Source organism: Melanotaenia boesemani, chromosome 24 (assembly GCF_017639745.1).
Source record: "Melanotaenia boesemani isolate fMelBoe1 chromosome 24, fMelBoe1.pri, whole genome shotgun sequence".
In the NCBI taxonomy this organism is placed as follows: Eukaryota; Metazoa; Chordata; class Actinopteri; order Atheriniformes; family Melanotaeniidae; genus Melanotaenia; species Melanotaenia boesemani.
The window spans coordinates 4,628,943-4,642,656 of NC_055705.1; the positions used below are offsets into that span (position 1 = coordinate 4,628,943).

At 44.6% G+C, this 13,714-nt stretch overlaps 1 long non-coding RNA gene across 1 annotated transcript in view; it reads left to right on the forward strand.

The window, feature by feature from the left end:
• The first annotated feature begins 8,085 nt into the window (after window positions 1-8,085).
• Window positions 8,086-13,714, forward strand: part of LOC121635367 — a 39,515-nt gene continuing 33,886 nt past the window's right edge. Inside the window, exon 1 of the long non-coding RNA XR_006009440.1 lies at window positions 8,086-8,097. This is a non-coding gene — a long non-coding RNA (uncharacterized LOC121635367). The remainder of the gene's footprint in view (window positions 8,098-13,714) is intronic.

Consider the following 13,714-nt stretch of genomic DNA (forward strand, 5'->3'; position numbering starts at 1 on the left):
AGGTGTGAAACCTTTATCAGGCTCTAAACCTGGATCAGGCGCCGTGTAACTTAAATTAATCTCACTCTGCTAAAATCTGCGTCTTGAAGTGGGATTTTAAAATGATGACTGGTTTAGCACTGGTGGCCCCCTGACACCTTTAGGCTGCAGTCCCGTCTCTGCACCTGCAGGACTGGAGGGGTCTGCGTGAGCTGCTGTCTGCAGGAAGGTTCTGGAGCTGCTTGGATCTATGCTGCAGGTAAAATTCTAATTGCAGATATTTATTGTGAAGTCAGGAATAGTGGCCTCTATCCTGACCAGGTCCAGACATCCCCTGGTTGGAGGACTGTAAGGGTGGAGGACTAGGGGACTGGAGAACTGGAGGAGTGGAGAGCTGGACTCCTGGACTCTTCCTCCCCGCCCTCGGAGGTGGATGTTTGTGGCGTGCTGACCTGCGACGCTGTGTAAATGTTTAATCTGTGGATCAGCGGCTCCTAATGGGCCGTTTCATCCAGGCCCTCCCTGCCAGCTCGGCTCGCGCCATCAGCATGCTGAGAATTAATTTCACTAAAGGGCCCTCTGTTTGGGGCCCCTCCTCCTCGTGGTGTATGATTAGCGCGCGTTTCCCCAACCTGGCTGGCGGGTCGGGAGGTCGCGCGAATGAAAGAGAACAACTTCATTGTGAGATGACTGGCTCATAAATCATCGGCCGTTTTCTATAAATCACGGCAGATGGCGGGGCGCGAGCCGGGGCTCCTGGGAGCGAGCCGCGGCCCCTATGCATGATGGGAAGGGGCCGGGGCCGAGCCGCGGCAGAAGCGCAAGGGTCAGTTGCAGTTTGCGCGAGGACGTGAGGTGCCGGTGGAGGCGGGCCTGATGAGATGCGGACCCCGGAGGTCCGCGCGCGCCACCTCTCCGCGTTGCCCTCCGTTTAACGGGTCTAATGTGCTGCTTAATATGGAGACGAGCTGCACGCGGAGCCGTCAGGCTGACACCGACTGTCCGCCCGGGGAGGGGGGCGCCATTATTCATCATGATTATTTAACACATCAGCCGCACTGCAGACTGCACGCGCACACACGCGCACACACATTTACTGAATGATCCAGGAAAATAATACAAATGATGAAATGAGCTGCTGCAGATTCAGATTTTACATCAACTTCTGAGAAAAATCCCTTCATGTGTTGAACTGACGTTTGAGGGAAATGTGTGAAATCAGCTGGAGGTCCAGACACTAATTTAAACTCCTTTTGTGCTTTTTTTAAAAATGAAATTTTATATTTATATAAAGATATAAAGATTTATATTTCATACATTATAAGTTTGAAACATATAGTTGGGAGCTAAAGATCTTTCAGCTGAACACGTTCAGTTTTTAAATGTGTATTTAAAGGTTTATCAGCAGTAATAGTTCAGGGATGTTCTTCCACCTGCAGCCAGCAGGGGGCGCTTCAGAGCTGCATCTTCCATCCTGAAACAACCAGCGGTTTGTTGCAGCGAATAATCCAGAAAATAAATAATCCAGAATAACTAACAGGAAACACGTCTGCTGGCTGGGAGACCGTTCAGAAGGCCGTCTTGTTTGTGTACTACTGTTTCAGAGTTAAAGCTGTTTCTGCTGTAATTTCCTGCAGAAATGTGCAGATTATTTTCTACTTCTGCTCCAATAAACTAATATCTCCACGTTTCTTAACACATATAGAAACATACATGTAAACTTTGTACAGCTGGAAAACTTTTGACCATCGTCCAGTGACACCTGCAGCTTATTTGTGACCATCAACACAAGTCATGACGCTGTCCTATAATCCCGCCCCTACGGCACCACAAGGGAGATAAGCTTCCCCACATGAGATGAGATGAGATGAGATGAGATGAGATGAGATAAGATAATCCTTTATTTGTCCCACAGTGGGGAATTTCAGTGTTACAGCAGCAAAGGTGATTGTGCAAAAACAGCATTACAGAGATAAGAACAAAAACTAAATCAAAAGTATATAAAAAAACTATATAGAAGTCTAAATGAAAAAGCATATATACAAGATGAATTTACCTTGTTGAACACTATTGATGTTGCACATCTGTGTGTGTTATTAATTCTCTCTTGTGGCTGTGTGGCTAGAGTCTGACTGCAGCGGTATCTCTCCTTCACACACCGCGGGTGAAGCAGCCTGTCACTGAAGGAGCTAGCATTGTTAAAACGTCCTGCATGGGGCGGGACGTTTGCTCCATCAGAGACGAAAGCTTAACCATCATTCTCCTCTGCGTCACCACCTCCACCGGATCAAGGGGAGTAATGGGTCCTCATCAGGAGGATGGAGGGATGGTTTGATGCAGCGCTGTCACAGTTTGATATGTAGATCAAGATGGCGGCGCAAGCACATCGCGAGGCCCAGTATTTCCCCAGTTTTTATGATGCAGCAGTTTTTTTCCTGCTCATCTCGGGTTTGTACCGAGCCGCTTTACTTTTATATCCTACACCCGAAATGAGCGTTGGAAATTGGATCACGCTACTTGGACGGTGTTATCACCAATCTTCAACTCATCCCTGAGATCTCCAGAACCCTGTTTCCGGCCGGGCGGAAGTGCTCGCAGGCGGTGCCAAGATCACAAACAAAGGCGGGGAAGCATAGAGGGCTAAGGCTAACACCACATCGGCTCTCCTGGCCCAGAATCTTCCTCACTAACGTGCGATCCTTGGTGAACAAAATGGACAAGATATGACTCTGCATCACCCAGAGTAAGAGACTTTTAGACTACAATGTCATGGTGATATTGACGCTAGACGCTCCACTCACCGGACGAATAGATCATCTGACGACTCCGGTTAGACAAGGCCTTACACAACGCCCCCCCCCCCCCCCAGCCTAGGACAATCAGACCACTTTTCTTTGTTCCTCATCCCCAAATACTCACCCTTTATCTACAGGCTGTGGCCAGCAGGGACATACTCTGAACTCCAGGACAGGTTTCAACACACAGACTGGAGTATGTTTGCTACCGAGCCCACCTGTGGCTCTAATACAGACATTGACACTTATACTTCCTCTGTTTTGGACTATATCACTCCTACCATAGACAGTATAACAACCAAGAAGCAGATCACCACATACCCTCATCAGAAGCCATGGATGATCAAGGATTTGCGGCTCCTGCTGAAAACCTGGCCTACAGAGCATCCAGAGCTACAAACTCAAGATAGAGGGTCACTTTTCCAACTTCGACCCCAGACGCATGTGGCAAGGCCACTACAAACCGAACAACCCCATCCCCACAGCCACAGCACTGAGCTGGATCAACCCACGCCAGGCTGCTGGTCCTGATGGAATACCTGGACCTGTGCTCCGAGCATGTGTGGAGACATTTCTAACCCGTCTCCAAGCAATTGTGCCAACATGCTTCTCCACCACCAGTACTCCACCACTGCTGTACCACTGCACTGTCTTGCACGCACACGCACACACACACACACACACACACACACACACACACACACACATACACACACACACACACACATACTACTACGAAATACCACACCAGTTTAGCTATCCAAGAGTTACCATTTATATTCATGCACTATTTAATGTCCATTCACTTGTGTTTCTGTATAGCATGACTTATCATCTGTACATTTCCTCTTGTGAAATATGTCTATAGTTCCTACCTATAGTCTGAGACCCATTCTGCAACCACATGTAAAGTACTGACATAGCATACTATGTACATACTGGTAATTTATAATTTCTTATATCCGCACTACCGCTTTTTTTGCACTTCTGGTTAAATGCTAAGTGCATTTTGTTGCCTTGTACCTGTACATGTGCAACGTCAGTCTAGTCTAGTCTAGTCTAATCTAATCTAATCTAATCTAATCTAATCTAATCTAATCTAATCTAATCTAATATGGCAGCATCAATAATGGCTCTTTTAAAAAAATAAACCCATATTTTATTCACAGCAACACAAAACATAAAAACACTGAGACATTTTACTATTTCATGAAAAATATCAGATCATCTTGAATCTGATGGCAGCAACACGTCTCTGCTGCTCTACAGTCCTGATATATATAGAATACGTTTTGCTCCAAGCTGGTGACCGTTACCAGCACCAAGTGGGGAAACTGTATTGCAACTTAGCTTCTGGTGATAACGGTAAAATATCTCCTGTGTTGATAAGACATTCTTACATATAACTACCGATGGTTTATGCCTCTTCCTTTCACTCCTATTAACTACATCAACTGGGCGAAGCATGAACGTAACCTGCAGTGTAAAAGCAGCCTTGTGTTAACGCCTGCTGGCAGATTTAGCTTGCAAAGCAGATGGTGCCCAAGGCAACCACCTTTGTTGCCTATAGGAAAGACTGGCACTGTGTTGCACTGAGGAACATTTTTCATTTTTGTTCCAGTTTTAGATCCAGTTTGTCTCAGGTTGGTGAACCTCTGTCCATCTTTCCATCTGAGAGACTCTGCCTCTCTGAAATGCTCCTTTTATACCAGTCATGTTACTGACCTGTTACCAGGTAACCTGGTTAGTTGTCCAATGCTCCTCCAGGTGTTTCTGGTTTGTACCAGTTACTTTTCCAGCCTTTTCTTGCTCCTGTTCCAACTTTTTCCATCAGATTCACTATCAGCTCATATTTTCCATCATATAGTGAAATGTCAGTTTCACCATCTGACATGTTGTTGATCTTCTACTGGGAGTAAAATATGACCAGATTTGACACGGAAATCATTGTATTCTGTGTTTATTCATCTACATGGTGTCAAAATTGTCTTTTCCTGCCTGGAATTCCTGTGAAGAGTTTTTGTGTAATATTTCTGACATTGGCAGACTGAGTCCTGTAAACAAACAGCTGATGCATTAAAGGAAAACAGATTAATCAGAAGCTGCTCTAAAGTTTTCACACCTGGAATCACCATCAGAGCTAAATCTCATATTAAAATCAGCATTTTTCTGATGAGTTTGGAATATCTTGATGGAAAGCTGACTGAATAGTTGGGATTTCTTCAGTCATGTGACTGCTCTGACCCACAATCCTCAGGGATGGACCCTCCGTCCTCCATGCATGTCCTCGTCTGAAGCCTCTCTGTGTTTTCTGCTTCTGAACTCCTCAGAATAACAAAGTCTGCAGAGGAAACCAGAGTCGTCCACATCCATGTATTCCTCTGGTATTTGTACTTTAAAGTAGCACAGCCCCATTAGCTGCTGTCCTCTTTTTTCTTCTCCTCTGCTCTTTATTTGCTCCCCCTGCTGGATCTTTTCCATCCAGCTGGATCCCAACCAGGAGCCGCTGCTCCCTCTGAGACCCGTTTGAAGCACTTAAAACGAGAGCGGAGGAGCTTAATGATGTCTGGGCTCTGATGGTTCATGGATCCGTCCCGGTTTGCTGCTGGTCTGATGGGGTTAACAGATACGGGAGTGTGTTGGGAGTCGTTCAGGTTTTACACTCCAGCGCAGACCGATCCACTTCCAGGATATTCGCTGCTTTTTTAAGGTGTCTTTGGGCTCTTTAGCATCGTATCTGACCAGAAAGCTTCGTGCAAGAAGCTGAAATGTTGGCGTTAATAAAATGAAACATGTCTGAAGTCAGAAAGTCTTTTTTCTCTGGTGTTATCAGGCTGAAAGTGGCACATGGGCACAGGGATCTGGCTCAGACCTGTCACAGTACCATACTGCAGTCTCCCATTATTCCTTCCAGTCCAGTACTTCACCACTCAGCTCATTTCCTGATGACGCTGGGGGTGAATGATGAGATGAAACACATCATGTTGAGGTGTTCCTGGTCAGAGACAGAAGAGATCCAGAGCTGAAGGTCCTGGCTGGGTTTACACCAACATACGTCCTCTTTGCAGCACATTAGTCTCTTTGATTAGCAGTTAAATCTTTCAATAAAACCACAAAATAAGCATAAAAAGTGAGATGAAGCTAATGAAAAAGTGTTGGCTGAAGCATGTACTCTTGTTGTTTTTACTTTACTTTTGTTGGGTTTTATTTTTGCATATTGTGAACAGCAGAGAAAGAAGAGAGAACAGAAAAAAGATTTTAAAAAAAGGATAAAAGGGGGCACAGATATCACAAAGTTTTTTTTTTTAATGTTTGTAGAAACGACATCAAGAAAATCAACTTCAGGACAAAAGCAGGTCCATGAAGCTCCCGAATTATTTCCCCTTCCTTCTCCTTCCAGTCCAGTTCGTAGGATGGGTTTTAGCCCAGGTTCTGACTCCATTATGCACATTAAAGTTATAACATCAATCACCTACATGTCTGCTTCCGTCTTTCTGTGAAAATTCTCTGCATTAACATCCAGTTACAGATACTAACTGTGATACGTCCCCCCGTAGCTTTTCATTTCCTCCAGTATTTATTGAATTGTTCCTTTCTAAGGTTCAACGAAAACGTTAATTTTTACTGGGGGATTTTTCCAGTAGCCATTTCCTGGTAACAGCTTTTTACTGGGGGAAGTGGTTGCAGAAATATTTCTACTCCAGTTTCACTCCCAACTGGTTCAATGCCTGGACAACCCCACCAGTTCTCCACATCGTGTCCAACAATGTCTGAACTCAGGTAGACCTTTAGCTTCAGGTTTGGGTAGTAAAAAAATCGAACAATATTTCTCAGTGTAAATTCCCTCCAGTAACCTGAGCTAGGGTCAGGGTTAGGGTCAGGGTTAGGGGGTTAGGGTTAGGGTTATCCGTCGAGCAGGGTGATTAGGCCAGTTTTACTTTCATCCCCAGGTTTCGCATCATTGTTAAAATAGGATCTATTTTGCAGATATCAGAAGAAGTTTTGTTTTTCCTCATCATGTTTGTCTAAGTCTTTAAAAAGTATTTCCCCTGCATCAGAAATCAAACAAAATGCCTGAATACCTGGGGCTGACTGTTTAAACCAGTAGCTGAATCAGATGTTTAGGGGTGTTCCTGTCCAACAGTTAAGACTTTTTCTCCTCTAAATGCAGCTTCCTAATTGCAGTGGTAAATCTAATAGATGTCCAGCTCTTTCCATTTAGCTCCGTAGGAAGGGTTGCACCAGTAGATTAAATATCTCAGCTGCGCAGCTTTAAAATAACGTTGTAGGTCTTGTTGCTCAGAAAGCTGTAATGTTGTGTGTCTTACTCTGGGTTTGAGGTCCTTCCATATAAAATCTGAGAAGATTCAGTTCCACATGATAAAGTGTTCCGTTGGTATTTCAACCGATAGTGATTGTAAAAGAGAGAGTAGGCGAGGTAGGATATTCGTTTTGATTGTGTCAGTTCTGTTATGCAGGTCAAGCATAGTAAAGTTCATCCATGGACTTCCTGTAATTGTCTGGTTATTGGTAAATAATTCATGTCGTAGATATCAGATAATGTTTTAGGAATCTTGATCCAAAGTACTTGACGATTTTCTTATTTCAGTTAAGGTTGCAGATGTTTGTAGGTATATAAGTCTATGTGATGACATGAGTTTATTTTATAACCTGAATACTCCCCAAATGTTTTCATGTTTGGGTCGGCTTGTTTCTGGGTGAGCAGAGGTTATTAATATGTTGTCTGCGTAAAGTTTTAGATTCAGTGTCCTTAGTCTGAATTCCTATGATTTCTTTTTCCTCTCTAATTGCATCAGCGGATCGATAAATAAAGGCCGAAGTAAGAGGACAACCCCGCCGACAACATTTGTTGAATGGACCCTACATTGGTCAGATCCCCAATTATTTTTATTCTCTTCAACAGCTGAATGACTGAATCATTAAAACCAAATCGTTGGAATGTCAGGAAAGATCAAGAATCAAGAATCAAGAGTCTTTATTGTCATTGTGCAGGCAAAACAAAATTTTGTTTCAGATGTTCTCTGCTTAGAAGGCACACTGTAACACACGAAGATAAAAGTATGGAAAGGCAAAAGGCAATATATCTTTAGATAAATATATATATATATATATATATATATATATATATATATATATATATATATATATAAAAGAGTAAAAGGAATAACAGTGCAAATCAAACAAGTATTTAAAGTGTTTAAAGTGACTGGCATGGAAGTGATCCACATATTGCAGCATATTGTCCCAAAGTGCAGTCTGAGTGCTTCTGCCTGTCTGCAGGAGTTTAGTGTTCAGTCTATGGGTGGGGGGTGGGGGGTGGGGGGAGATGGGGTGATGGATTTCACAGCTCTGGGGAAGAAGCTGTGTTTCAGTCTGTTGGTGTGGGCTTTGATGTTTCTGTATCTCTTTCCAGAGGGAAGAGGTACAAACAGTTCGTGTCCTGGGTGGGTGGGTCTGCAGCTATACGACTGGCCCTTCTCTGGACCCGGCTGTCGTATATTGAGTCCAGGAGTGGGAGAGGACTCCCTACAATCCCCTGTGCTGTTTTCACCACCAGGGGCCAAGACCTTCCTGTCGTGTGCAGTGCAGCTCCCGTACCACACTGTTGCACTCAGACAGAGAATGCTCTCTATGGTGGCTCTGTAGAAGTTTGTCAGAAGCTGAGAGGAGAGTCCAGTCCTTTTGAGCTTCCTGAGGCAGAAGAGCCTTTGTTTGGCCCTCTTCACCAGGTGCGATGTGTGTGCGGACCAAGTGAGGTCAGATGTAATGTGGATGCCCAGGAACTTGTTGTTGTCCACCCGCTCCACCTCCTCCCCATGGATGAGGACAGGGGTGTGTTCCATCTTCCTGGATCTCCTAAAGTCCACAATGACCTCCTTGGTCTTGCTGGTGTTCAGAACAAGGTTGTTGTCTGAACACCATCCTGTCAGGTGCTGGATCTCTGCTCTGTAGAGGGTCTCATTGTTGTCCGATATGAGACCCACCACGGTGGTGTCACCTGCAAACTTCAGAACCATGTTTGTGGGATGGATAGCAAAACAGTCATGTGTGAATAGGGTGAAGAGGGCCGGGCTGCAAGGACAGGTTGAAAATGTCCAGAAAAACTCCAGCCAGCTGCTGTGCACACAGCTTCAGAACCCGACCTGATACCTTGTCTGGTCCTGCTGCTTTGCTAGTGCTAATCCTCCTCAGGGTGGAGCTTACCTGGTGTTGCTGCAGGACGAGAGGCTGCTCCTCACGCTGTGGAAGATAAACAGTCTCTCTGCTGCCAGGTGTGTCGAAGCGTGCAAAGAAACTGTTGAAGGTGTCAGGTAGGGTGGGGTCATGGCTGATCTGCTGGTTGCTATTCCTGTAGTCTGTTAAGGTTTTGATGCCGCTCCACATTTCACGTGGGTTGTTGTCAGTGAAATGCTCCTCAATGCGCTGTCTGTACCTGTGTTTGGCCTGCTGGATGCCCTTCTTCAGTTCTGACCGGGTCCTGCTGTAGGCCAGCCTGTCACCTGACCTGTAGGCTGCATCCCGAGCTTTGAGCAAAGACTCCACTGTGCTGTCACACCATGGTTTCTGGTTTGACAGCACAGTGTGGTCTCTGCTCAAAGCTCGGGATGTGTTTGATTCCCATCAAACAGAGTGGAAGGCTTTTTCCAAGTCTAGGCTCAGAACAATGGACTCATTTGGACTTTCATACTGTCCATCGGGTGTGAGGCTTTATGTTGTCCTGGATTTGTCTGGTTTTGAGGAATCCTGTGTGATGTCTGGAATTATGTTTTGAAGTCTTCTTGCCATTATTGATCACAGTGTAAGGATATGGCCGATATGAACTGCATTCTGTTTTATCTTTACCCGTCTACCGACATTTTAGCTTGTCTCCAAGACACAGGTGTCTCTCCGCCTTGAAGAAAAGGTTAAAACCTTTTAATAGTAGAGGTGATTTCATATCCTTAAATACTTTGTACTGTTCTGCTGGGAATCCGTGCACGCCTGACACCTTATTTGTTTCGGATTTTGAAATGGCTTCATCCATTTCATGTCTAGTTATTTCCTGCATAATTTTTCTGTTTCGTTCCGAGCCAACGTTGGATAAACTTAGAATTTTTAATCATTAAGCACCTTGTGGTTGTGAATTTAAATCTCTATAATAATTCTCATAAGACTTTTTTATGTCTTTAAGAGTGAAACACATTTTTCCAGACCATGTCCTTAATTTCTTCTTGTTGCTTCTTTTTTATTCTCCAGGCCAATAATTTCTTTTCTAGATCTGAAAACACAATACTTTTGTTTAGTGAATTTTTCTTTTATTTTCTCCTGCTGATCATATGTCATTCACTTTGTAAATTTTATTTTGTCAAGTCACTGGAACATTAAGTTTTGAATGCTCATTTTCAAGTCTTTTTTAAGTTTGGATAAATGATCCAGATTTTCCCTGATGTGAAAATCTGCGATCAGTCCACAGTGGCAGCCCAGTGAGATCGTCGAGGAAACTGCTGCTGTAGCAAGAGGGGCGGGCCTCCAAATGATGTCTCCCCATGTCCACCCGATGGCATGAACACGGACAAATGACTCCTCTACTGAAAGCTCACATCTCGCAGATTCCACAGCTGGAAGTTTCATCTCACTACGACCAAGATTCACCAAGCAAGAGGCAGAAGAAGACCCGATTTATGCTTCACGCTTGTAAAACATAGTCATGTCTCACCTCATCAAAATGTCTCACCTTTGCTGTCTGGCCTCAAAACTTCTATCCACCAGGATAAAACTGCATTTAGTTAAAAACTATGTTTTTCATGGTCTTTTGGGAGCATTTTCCTGTGGGGGTTGTCTCCGGACTCTTGGGGCCCTGGACCCTTTGCTCTGGCCACCCTGGATGGCCGATGCCTGGCTGGGGCCTTCCTCTGCCACCCTCTGGGTGGGTCCGGGGTGGTCTTCATGGTGGGGTGGCTTGGGTTGGTGTTCCAGGATTCTGCTGATGGCCCGGGTCTCTGGGCCGCCCTAGTCTGCCTCTAGCCTCCGTAGAGGTGTGGTCACATTTGCAGGATCACGATCATCTCTGATCCCTCCTCATTCTTCATCTTCTGCATGATGACAGTCTGAGTCGTCCAGTTGGTTTATACACTAAGAGATTGCTATGACCCGGCTCTGCTAGGTGATATGAGCGTAACAAAGAGCACTGTGGACAGGTGGTAAAAGGGAAGCTATTGAAAATTTATTGTTATCAGGTAGCAATGACAAACAGTACACAAGGATGGTGCACCACATGTGTTGGGGTTTGCGAAGCTGCTCAAATCAAAAACACAATACAACAGCTATGTTCTAACTCAAAATTAGCCAGTTAAACGCAAAACCACGAATAACCAAACGAGTGAATGAAAAATTGGCCTAATAATCTACAATGTTAACAGAAAGTGAAGCAGCTCCAATAGCTACGTTTATTTAACCAAAAGTACTATATACAAAATACCAACCGAAAATTATGCAAAATTACTGGGATTTACATCTATGGGAATACACCTGTAACCTCATATGTTGGAACAGTGTGCACCTACTGTCTGCAACCCTTGTCTGGGTTGTCTCTTAGTTTTCACCAGCCTAAAAATAAATGTTCTCTTATGAAAATGAAAGTTTTATTTGATTTGATCTATTACACACAATCCTATATTTGACCTGTTCTCTTTCTAATTGATTTGGAATAATTGAACAAAAAAAACTACTATGTGAAAAATGCAGTCTTTAATGAAGAAAAGCAGTAAAACCAGATTGAGATGGCTGTGTGAGAGCAAATCTTGTTAAAAAAGAAAGATGTTTCTGTCAGAAAAACTCGCTTTAAAGTGATGTGGAGCTTCAGCCGCTGTCCGTGGTGCTGAAAGACTGGTGGGCAGTCACCTGCAACCTACATGGTAACAGAAGCAGGTCAAAACTTTTCTAGACCCGCCCCTGCAGAGCTGAAGGATACAGTCTTTCCACCACCAGTCCGCTGTTAGAGAAGGTCCTGTAAAGAGTCGTGCTGGAGTGAAGCATGAACCTCTAGTTTCCTCCTCCAGAGATGGACAAGCACTGCATCAGCTGACAGCCCTCATGGTTCACAGAACAAAAGGAGACAGAGGAGGAGGAGATAAAGTGTAAAGTAAAGTAGAGTGCAAGAGAGCAAGCTGCTGGGAGTCGTCATAGATAACAAACTTTCATGGAAAACACACATAAATAAAATTGTTAATAAACTGGGCAGTGGTATCGCTGTCATTAGAAGATGCAGATCATATAAATCAGTTAAATTAATAAGCTTTAATCTTGTTAAATCTTGACTACTGCCCAGTGGTCTGGTCTAACGCCTCAGCAGACTTGACCAATAAACTTCAAAGAGTGCAAAATAAAGCAGCCCCTTGGTTGTGATTTTAGATCAAATGTATTTAAAATCACAGAAATCTCAACTGGTTGATGGTAAAAGACTAAAGGACTGACAGATGCAGCAGATGGGAAATTTGGAAGAAGAGGAGCAAAACTTTGATTAAAACGAGGTTTTGGTGTCTTGATTCTGCCTCTGAGTGTGTGATGGTGTAACCTGAGCTGTCCGTCATCATGTCATGGCGGCATGTTGAGGATCTGCGGGGGGCCAAGGGCAGGCGGAGCTTTTCAAGGTGGATTCTCTAACAAGCCGGCCCCGTGTCAACTCCCACACCCACACCCCCGCCCTACGTCCCTGCATTAATGCAAATTATGGTCTGATAATTTAATAACGTCCCCAGCTTGATCTGTCCTTTTTATTACAATTATCATCAGGCAGGGGGTTGCGTTCCATCATCAGAAAATAAACACCATCGATCATCCTTGCAGTGATTAGCTGCTGACAGGCTGAGCGGTGCTCTGCATAATACGGAGAGGAGAGGAGAACGGGGGCATTCTCGTGGTTCCTGCTAACTTTTGGCTGATAATGATGTGGAGGAAGGATTACGTCAGCAGCTGAAACTCTGCGCCAACGTGGGGCCTGTTAAGTCTTTCCAGGAGCAGGAAGGTAGGTGCCAGGGCTGCCTCGCCATCAGGGCCCCCCTCTCTAAATGCGGTGGAAGGTGGTGCTGCATTTTCTGCCTGCTGAAGCAGCCTGTAAAGAAAACAAACCCCTCCTCCTGCTGGTTACTGAATGTTTGATGCCGTCTGTCACAAAAACACAAAAAAAACCCTTGTCTCTGATTTCTCAACGATGAGCTGAAGGAGGAGTAAAGCTATACAGAGATACTTTGTTCTCCAGTGAACTTCCTGCAGGAGAAGCTGTCTTCTCTGCGACACCACAGCAGGATAACATGAAAACCTGCCCGGTTTGGCTGCAGGACCTCAGGTTCAGCTGCTGTGGTTCTGTTATAGAAAGAACCATGAGTAACATTTCTACACCATCTCAGACCATCTCAGTTTTTACATAAAGCAACCAAAATGATCTTTTCTAAGTTTCTTATTTCCAACGATCAGACTCACTCTTCACCTTTCTGTAACCAGAATCCTCCAGCTGTCAGAACAGCTGCCGGATGACACCTGGACGAGCCCGGCATACGTTTAACGCCGTGACTCCTCAGAGGAGGTGCGGCGGGTGGTGATGAGGAGGAGAGGGCAGGGCAACGAGAGCTTTTAATGAGGACCTCCATCCTTATAACCTCCGGAGAGCTGAGACCTGAAGGGCTCGGCGAGCAGCAAGGTGGCCGCTCTGACCTCCCTCAGCTGCAGCCAGGATCCATGACTTCCTTCAACCCTTCCAACCCCCTCATCAGCTGCAGAGCTTTAACCCAAACCTCCATTCATCCTACAACATGGGTAAAGGAGTTAAGCAGTGCAAGAACATTTACTCTTTACACCCAAAAAAGTCAGAAAAATTGTGAATCTCTTAGAATGAGATGCATCATTTGTAATAAAGATTCAAACTGGAAAGAAAAAGGTTTAAA